This window comes from Triticum aestivum, chromosome 7A (assembly GCF_018294505.1).
Source record: "Triticum aestivum cultivar Chinese Spring chromosome 7A, IWGSC CS RefSeq v2.1, whole genome shotgun sequence".
NCBI classification, from domain to species: domain Eukaryota; kingdom Viridiplantae; phylum Streptophyta; class Magnoliopsida; order Poales; family Poaceae; genus Triticum; species Triticum aestivum.
In genome coordinates this window covers 283232599-283243074 of record NC_057812.1, presented here as the reverse complement: position 1 = coordinate 283243074, position 10476 = coordinate 283232599, and positions in this window count along the sequence as shown.

Below are 10476 nucleotides of genomic sequence, written 5' to 3'. Positions count from 1 at the left end.
AATAGGTTAGTACCAAAAATAATATAAAAGTGGATAATAAAGCCCAACATTGCCCAAAACAGTAGATAACATAGCTTGGAGCAATCAAAAATTATAGATACGTTGGAGACGTATCAGGGTAATGCGGAGGAAGGCCTCACACACGACAATAAATGACGAGATGTGAAGAAGGGAATCTGGGGCCAGATCGTGAAAATCCAGCCAGTAATAGAACATAAGACCCCTAACAAAGGGATCCAGAGCGAGGCCTAGTCCTCGGAGGAAGTGGGAGGTGAACACAACGCTCTCGTTGGGTTCGGGAGTGGGGACGACCTGCCCTCGGGCGGGCAGCCTATGCGGAATTTCGGCGGTCAGATATCTGGCCTCCCTCAACTTCTTGATGTCCTCTGTGACGGAGGAAGGCATCCACCGACCTTGAAGGTTGGATCCGGACATAGTTGAAGGTCTAAAGCACCTGACTTAAGATTTGGGTGTTAGAACTCGAGGCGGGGGAAGGATTCGATTGAGCACGGAGGGAAAAAAATAAAAAGCCTCGTCCCCTTTATAAAGAGGGAGAATATCAGGCGTCCTCCTCGTGGCCGTTTGGGACTTACCTAAGATCTAGGAGTCATACCAACAGGCACGGTTGGGTTACCCACGTTTGTATTGATGAGAATCCCGTGATAAGGGGGACATGATCTCTGCTTCGACAAGAAGTGTCAAGAAAACCACCTCGCGTTATGCGCGGAGCTGGTTGAGAGAAATGGTTCGAATAAGTACTGGGTCATGGCGTGACGTCATGCTGTCAAAACGTGTCAGCAGATTAGATTTGTGGAAATATTATTCTCTCTACAGTGGTATGTGGAACTTATTTTGCAGGGTCGGACATTGTCCTTATATTCAAACTCATCCATGGTGTATTCGGAGGAGGAACCCGCCTTGCAATGCCGAAGACAACACTGCGCGCCGGACTCTGGACAGCCGGACTATATCCTTTGGCCGGACTGTTGGACTATGAATATACTAGTTTGAAGACTTCGTCCCGTGTCCAGATGGGACTCTACTTGGTGTGGAAGGCAAGCTAGGCAATACGAATATGTATATCTCCTCCTTTGTAACCGACCTTGTGAAACCCTAGCCCCCTCCGGTGTCTATATAAACCGGAGGGTTTAGTCCGTAGGACAACATACAATCATACCATAGGCTAGCTTCTAGGGTTTAGCCTCTTTGATCTTGTGGTAGATCAACTCTTGTACTATTCAAATCATCAAGAACAATCAAGCAGGACATAGGGTATTACCTCCATCAAGAGGGCCCAAACATGGGTAAACATCGTGTCCCCTGCCTCCTGTTACCATCCGCCTTAGACGCACAGTTCGGGACCCCTACCCGAGATCCGCCGGTTTTGACACCGACACTCATGCTTATCTAGACCCTAACTTTCTTTTGAAGAAACAACAACATGAGTCCGGGCATCAGACATGGAACGGTGGTACTGAAGATCTTGTGGCTGGCTTATCCAACACGCCGACTCATCAGAAACTTCGCAATGAGGTGCCTCATAGCCCAACTCTATCTCCTCCACGAGCCGGTCTCATGCGGCAACCTGTTAACCCTTCTGAATCCGACTATTAGGGAACGCCTCCATCCTCTGGCGACTCAACTGGAACACAACTTCCTGCCTTTGTGGTTAACCTAGGGTAAATGCTTACATTTGTTGACAAAAAACTTGTTGTCATTACTCGTAAACTTTTATACTCTTGTCACAGGGCCAAGGCCAAAACTGGCAAAAAGCAAATGGTGGGCGGCTCTTCCAAGGCTCCCGAAGTCCTTGAGCCGGAGAAGCAAGTGGAAGCCCCTGAGGTCCCAATTCAAAATCCTGAAGACCCTGTCAATTAGCAAAGTGATCCACCTCCACAAACTGATGCAGCACCTTCTGAAGCCATGGATACTAACGCTAACCTAGCAGATAGCCATGACCAACCAAGTCCCACCCTTATCAAACCAGCTGAAGAAATCCCTTTTGAGAAAAGCACTGATGATGTTACTATTACGGGTATGGGTTATAAGGCGCCAGGAACCTCCTTTTGAGAGAAGCACTGATGATGTTACTATTACCGGTATGGGTTATAAGGCGCCAGGAACCTCCACTGTGCTAGCATGATCATGATCACCTATGGGGCCATCGGCCCCTTGTGGTTCAACAAGGGGTAAGGGCGTGTCGCACAAAGAGCAGAGGTCATGGAGTAGCATGACAGCGGTGAGGCGGGGAACTTTACCCAGGTTCGGGCCGCTGCGAAGTGTAAAACCGTACTCCTGCTTTGGTGGATTGCATGGAGGACCGTAATGAACACGCATCACTCAAGCCCGGCAAGGTTGCCTCGGGGAGAGCAGCTACACGTGTAAGAGTGTACAAGGGTCCAAATCCTATTTTAGGTTGCCATGGCCCTCCATTCATAGGCTAAGGGTTTACCATAGTGTCAAATTGATATGTCTCCATTGTATCAATAATTGTTTATCGTTCCATGCCAATATTATACAACATCCATATACTTTTGGCAACTTTTTATACTATTTTTGGGACTAACATATTGATCCAGTGCCCAGTGCCAATTCTTGTTTGTTGCATGTTTTTTGTTTTCGCAGAAAATCCATATCAAACAGAGTCAAAACATGATAAAAACTTACGGATATTTTTTGGGCAATATATGTGATTTGTGGGAAAAGAATCAATGCGAGACGATCCCTGAGGGGGCCACAAGGGTGAGGGGCGCGCCTGGGCCCTTGTGGTCACCCTGTAAGGCGGTTGGTGCTCTTATTTCGCCAAAAGAAAGCTAATATCCGGATAAAAATCGTGTTAAAATTTCAGCCCAATCGGAGATACGGATCTCTAGGAACTTAAGAAACGGTGAAAGGCCAGAATCTGAGAGCGCCGAAATAGAAGGAAACACAGAGAGAGATCCAATCTCGGAGTGGCTCTCGCCCCTCCACCGCCATGGAGGCCAAGGACCAGAGTGGAAACCCTCCTCCCATGTAGGGGGAGGCCATGGAAGAAGAAGAAGGAGGGGGCTCTCTCCCCCTCTCTCCCGGTGGCGCTAGAACACCGCCGGGGCCATCATCGTGACGGCGATCTACACCAACAACTTCATCGCCGTCATCACCAACTCTCTCCCCCTCTATGCAGCGGTGTAACACCTCTTCTCCCCGCTGTAATCTCTCCCCCTCTATGCAGGTATATTTTTATTTGTCACATGATATGCATAAATCTTGGAGCGTTGTGTGATTTTTATTTTTCTTTTAATAATGCACCATGCTGGTATGAGATAGTCCTTGGTTGATTTATAGAATGTTCATGCACTTCACTTATATCATTTGAGTATGGCTTTATAGAATGCTTCATGTGCTTCGCTTATATCATTTGAAATTTTGATTGCCTGTTTCTCTATGCATAGAAAACCACCGTTTTTTGAATGCTCTTTTTCTTCACTTATATTTGTTAGATCATGGGCATATCTTTTGTAGAAAGAATTAAACTATATTGCTTCACTTATATCTATTTAGAGAGTTGGCAGGAATTGGCCATTCACTTGGTTAGTCATAAAATCCTACATAAAACTTGTAGATCATGGAATATGATATGTTTGATTCCTTGCAATAGTTTTGCGATATAAAGATGGTGATATTAGAGTCATGCTTGTGAGTAATTGTGGATTGGTAGAAATACTTGTGTTAAGGTTTGTGATTCCCGAAGCATGCACGTATGATGAACCGTTATGTGATGAAGTCGGAGCATGATTTATTTTTTATTGTCTTCCTTATGAGTGGCAGACGGGGACAAGCGATGGTCTTTTCCTACCAATCTATCCCCTAGGAGCATGCATGTAGTACTTTGTTTCGATAGCTAATAAATTTTTGCAATAAGCATGTGAGTTCTTTATGACTAATGTTGAGTCCATGGATTATACGCACTCTCACCCTTCCATCATTGCTAGCCTCTTCGGTACCGTGCATTGCCCTTTCTCACCTCGAGAGTTGGTGCAAACTTCGGCGGTACATCCAAACCTGGTGATATGATACACTCTATCACACATATGCCTCCTTATATCTTCCTCAAAATAGCCACCACACCTACCTATTATGGCATTTACATAGCCATTCTGAGATATATTGCCATGCAACTTCCAACATCATCATATACATGACTTGAGCATTCATTCTCATATTGCTTTGCATGATCGTAAGATAGCTAGCATGATATTTTCATGGCTTGACCGTTTTTTGATATCTTTGCTATGCTAGATCATTGCACGTCTTGGTACACTGCTAGAGGCATTCATATAGAGTCATGTTGTTCTAGATATCGAGTTGTACTATTGAGTTGTAAGTAAATAAAAGTGTGACGATCATCATTACTAGACCATTGTCCCATGTGAGGAAAGGATGATGGAAGCTATGATTCCCTCAAAAGTTGGGATGAGTCTCCGGACTTAAAAAATAAATAAAAGAGGCCAAAGAAGCCCACCAAAAACTTAAAAAATGAGAGAAAAGAGAGAAGGGACAATGCTACTATCCTTTTACCACACTTGTGCTTCAGATTAGCACCATCTTCTTCATATATAGAGTCTCTTAAGTTATCATTTTCATATACTAGTGGGAATTTTCATTATAGAACTTGGCTCGTATATTTTGATGATGGGCTTCCTCAAATGCCCGAGGTCTTCATGAGCAAGCAAGTTTGATGCACACCCACTTAGTCTCAGTTTGAGCTTCCATACACTTATAGCTCTAGTGCATCCATTGCATTGCAATCACTACTCCTCACATTGACATCAATTGATGGGCATCTCCATAGGCCGTTGATTAGCCGCGTCGATGTGAGACTTTCTTCCTTTTTGTCTTCTGCACACAACCTCCACCATCATATTCTATTCCACCTATAGTGCTATATTCATGGCTCACGCTCATGTATTACATGAAAGTTGAAAAGGCTTGAGAACATTAAAAGTATGAAACAATTGCTTGGCTTGACATCGGGGTTGTGCATGATGAAATACTTTGTGTGATGAAGATGGTGCATAGCCAGACTATATGATTTTGTAGGGATAACTTTCTTTGGCCATGTTATTTTGAGAAGACATGATTGCTTTATTAGTATGCTTGAAGTATTATTATCTTTATGTCAAATGATAGACTATTGCTTTGAATCACTCATGTCTTAATATTCATGTCATGATTAGATTATATGATCAATATTATGCTAGGTACCATTCCATATCAAAATATTTTTTTATCATTTACCTAGTCGAGGACGAGCAGGAATTAAGCTTGCGGATGCTGACACGTCTCTGTCATATCTATAATTTTTTATTGTTCCATGCCAATATTATACAACTTTCATATAGTTTTGGCAACTTTTTATACTATTTTTGGGACTAACATATTGATCCAGTGCCCAGTGCCAGTTCCTGTTTGTGCATGTTTTTTGTTTCACAGAAAATCCATATCAAACGGAATCCAAATGCGATAAAAACTTACATTTTTTTGGAATATATGTGATTTTTGGGAAAAAGAATCAATGCAAGACGATTCCCGAGGGGCCCACAAGGGTGAGGGGCGCGCCCCAGGGGGTAGGGCACGCATGGGCCCTTGTGGTCACCCCGTAAGGTAGTTGGTGCCCTTCTTTCGTTGCAACAAAGCTAGTAGCTGGATAAAAATCGTGTTAAAATTTCATCCCAATCGGAGTTACGAATCTCCAGGAATTTAAGAAACGGTGAAAGGCCAGAATATAAGAGAACATAAATAGAAGGAAATAGAGAGAGATCCAATCTCGGAGGGGCACTTGCCCCTCCGCCGCCATGGAGGCCAAGGACCAGAGGGGAAACCCTCCCCCCATCTAGGGGGGAGGCCAAGGAAGAATAAGAAGGAGGGGGGCTCTCTCTGACGATGACATATACCTAGGGTAGGGTCATAGGCCTGACCTAGACGCCCTACCCAAGGACACTGCCCTAGAGTCAAAGACACTCAAAGGACACGAGAGGATATCGACTAAAAACACCTTGGAGTACAATCCACTCGACCAGTTATCCACTCGGATATCCCAATTCCATTCGACCAAGAAAGAGTCAGTCGACCACACGAAGAATCACTCGAAGAATAGAAGGTCTAAAGCCACTCATGACGGCAACTGTCGGGCATTCACTCCGTAGTATTAAATGCCATTTACAACTCTTTATAACTAGCATTACCAGTAATGCCTTGTCTTAATGTACATTGAACCCTGCATAACCGAGGGTTGGAGGGGTCCGGCAGATTCTATATAAGCCACCCCCTCCTCAGGTACAAGGGTTCGCCCCCGTGTAAGTTTCACGCGTAATCCAGTCGACCAAGCCTTTGGGCACCGAGTCATAGGGCTTTTACTTCCTCTGAGAAGGGCCTGAACTAGTAAACCTTGCATGCACAACCTCGCCATAGTTAGCATCTTGCCTGCTCCTACGTACCCCCTATTCTTTCTATCAGATTTACTCCCACAGCAGTTGGTGCCCACCTTGGGGCAGGTGTCTTAGTGACTTTCGGTGAGGTTACAGTTTTTCCGATCTCCATCATCATGGTTTCTGGCGGTGGTTTGGCTTTGGGCCGCGAGATCCGTCTTGGCGCGCTCAGTTTCATCACCGACGACTCCGCCTGGCTCCAGGAGGCCCCTCTCAATGTGGAGGCCCTTCCCATCCGCAGGGCGGCGCACTTTCGCGCGAGTGCCTGGGGCGTCCTCCTGCAGCAGCTGTCGACCCAGTATCGGTCGGCTCCCGCGTCATCCACGATCCCTGCTTTTTGTCGTCGCAAGCGATCTGGTCGATCGTGGCTTCAGTGGTGGGTGAAGCATGCGGTGGCCTGCCAGTAGGCCATCCCTCAAGTCACCGCAATTGAGCCCGACGAATCTCTCTACAGACTATTCGACCTGTCGACTTGTTCTGCTGAGACCCTGTCCGAGTGCGAGAGCAGCGACCCTGCGGCGGAAGTCCTGATGGTCGACATGCCGCGCAGCCCGCCTGGTTTTCGTTGCAGTGGTGGCGGTGATGGTGGCGGTGGTCCGTCGCATGGTCATGACGAGTATCATCCTGAAGCCCTCACTTCGGAGCAGAGGGAAGAGCTGCATCATCGCAACATGGAGGCACTCCACACCCCCATTGTTGGAGAGACCTCTGAGGCTCGGGTCTTGGAGGCCACGTGCCTAGCCACCTTGGCTGAGCGAGCGCGCCTGGAGAGTCTCCAACATTCACTCGACGAACATGCTCGTTGACAGATCCCTGAATCTAGTCGACGTCATCGACAATTGTTCCCACCTGAACCTCAGGTATATCGCACACCAATCCAAAATCTTGTAGCTGAAACCCGTATAGCAGAGTCAATTCAGCCATCGCGTTCAGAGGCTGGGAGAGGTTTATTGCAGATCCGAGCGCTGCTCCGAGCAACGGGAGAACATAACTCTCCCATTTCTCAGCCGCATAATAGGATCCATAGCAGATCTATGGTTGCCGACACAATTCAGTCGGCTCATAGTCCAAGATCGCCTCCGCAGCGTGAAGATCATCGGCACCGCCAGGATCAGCACTTAAATCGGGGCCATGGACCATATGATCATTGATTCGGCTGTGATGACCACCGTTGAGTGCCAACTCCCCCTCCGAGGGGTAGATCATACGCGCCCCAGTGGTATGATGACAGGCGCCCTTATGGTGATGAGCGGAGAGCTCCAGTCGACCCAAGGGAACCTGGGTTGATGTGATATTTCTTCTCGTGCAAAATCTAGTCGACCGAGGTCAGGCACACAGAGAGGGACAAGACGTACACTACCTGAGTGGAAGCCGAGCACATGTTTCGGGACCCGAGTGTTTCAGCAGAGCCATCCGAGCTGCAGAGATCCCTCCCAACTTCAGGTTGGCGACAGGTGTGAGTAAGTTCACCGGTGAGTCGAAGCCCGACACTTGGCTGGAGGATTACCGAGTGGTAGTGTAGATTGGCGGCGACAACGATGATGTGGCTATGAAACACCTCCCTTCGATGCTTGAGGGTTCGGCCAGGGCTTGGTTGAATCAGCTAGCTCCTGGTAGTATTTTCGTTGGGAAGAGTTGGCCCGAGTGTTCGTTAAAATGTTCGAGGGCACCTGCAAGCGACCAGCTGGGCTGACTGAATTGCAGCATTGTGTACAGAAACCGAATGAGACCTTGAGGGACTACATTCAGAGATGGACTACCCTTCATCATACAGTGGAAAATGTGTCACAACACCAAGCACTTTGTGCCTTCAAGGAGGGCGTTCGGTACAAAGAGCTCAACCTGAAGTTCGGTCGGACGGGAGACATGACCCTAGCCCAAATTATGGAAATAGCCACTCGGTAAACTAACGGCGAAGAGGAAGACCGACTCTGCAGTGGAAAGAATAAACCAGTCGCCCAAGATGCCGGGGGAGGAAATTCCAGTCGAAAGCAAAAGCGCAAAGCTGAAACAGCAGGTCCTGCTGAAGCTGCAGTTGTGAATGAAGGGAAGTTCGAGGGGAATCCTAAAGGGCCATGGATCCCCAAGAAAGTGACAGATCAAGCGCGAAATGATGTTCTTGATTTGCCATGCCACATACACACCAAAATAGATGCAGAGGGTAACCTGATTCTGCCCAAACATACCACTCGGCAGTGTCGACTCTTGATTCAGAGCTTCAGAGAGGGTTAGCCTAGTGAGAAGTACTAATAGTCTTATAAGGATGAAGATAAGGAGGAAGATGAGGGTTACCCCAATGTCAATGCCAATTTAGTGATTTTTGCTGACGTCGAGAGCAAAAGTCGACTGAAAGTTATCAACAGAGAAGTGAATATGGTTGCTCCGGCAACCCCGACATATTTGAAGTGGTCAAAGACTCCTATTACATTTGACCAGTCATATCACCCAGTGCATGTTGCTACCCCTGGGAGGCAAGCGCTGGTGGTCGACCCAGTCGTTGGGGGCACCCGATTGACCAAGGTTCTGATGGATGGTGGCAGTGGCTTGAACATTTTGTATGCTGAGACCCTTCGAGGGATGGGCATCCCGATGTCCAAGCTCAGCGAGAGCAACATGCGATTCCACAGAGTAATCCTAGGAAAGAAAACCAATTCACTCGGTCAGATCACTCTTGATGTGGTTTTTAGTGATTCAAAGAATTACCGCAAGGAAAAGTTGACATTTGAGGTGGTGGATTTTCACAGCGCCTATCATGCTATTCTGGGCAGGACTGCATATGCTCGTTTCATGCCTCGACCACATTACGTGTACCGCGAGTTGAAAATGCCTGGCCCCAGGGGCGTGATCACAGCCACGGGAAATTGGCAAAGGGCAAAAGAATGCCTCCAGAAGGGCTCAAAGATTGCCGATGAGCAAATGGCAGCAGTGGAAATTGAAGAGTATCAGAAAAATGCAGATCCGAGTGATTTGTTGCAAGCAAATAAGCCTGCTTCAGAGTCCGCATTTCAGTCGTCTGGTGAGACAAAGCCTGTCCATGTTCACCCGACCGATCCCAATGCCGCTCCGACCCACATCTCAACAACACTCGACAGCAAATAGGAAGAAGCGCTCATCCAGTTCCTTTGTGAGAACTGGGACATCTTCGCATGGAAACCATCTGACATGCCAGGTGTACCCAGGGAATTGGATGAGCACCATTTGCGAGTCAACTAAAAGCAAAACCTGTCAAAGGGCATCTCCGTCGGTCCGCCATGGAGAAGAGGAAGGCAATTGGCGAGGAAGTAGCTTGGCTTCTGGCAGCTAAGTTCATCCGCGAGGTATACCACTCCGAGTGGCTCGCCAATGTTGTCATGCTCCCCAAGAAATGTGATTCACTTCGTCTGTGTATCGATTTCAAGCACATCAATCAAGCCTACCCGAAAGATCACTTCCCTCTCCCCTGCATCGACCATATTGTCGACTCAACTGCGGTGTGTGTGCATTTCTCCTTTTTGGATGCGTATTCCGGGCACCATCAGATCCGACTGTTTGGAGCCGATGAAATAAAAACAACTTTCATCACCCCATTCAGGTGTTTCTGCTATGTTACAATGCCCTTTGGCCTCAAGAATGCCAGCGCCACGTTTATGCGTATGATTTATAAGTGCCTGCTCACTCAAATCAATCGGAATGTGGAGGCATACATGGATGATATTGTGGTCAAGTCATGCAAAGGTTCCGACCTATTAACTGACCTCGCTGAAACCTTTGCCAATTTAAGAAGGTATGATATCAAGCTCAATCCGTCAAAGTGCACATTTGGAGTCCCAGGAGGAAAGTTACTCGGTTTTCTTGTTTCCGAACAAGGGATCGATGCAAACCCAGAAAAGGTTGGAGCAATCCTCCGAATGAAACGCCCGATCCGTGTGCATGATGTTTAGAAACTTACCGCACTACAAAAAATACACTTCCGTGATGATACATGTTTGTCACAGTAGGTCGCGTTTTTTTGTCATGCATGTACATCCAT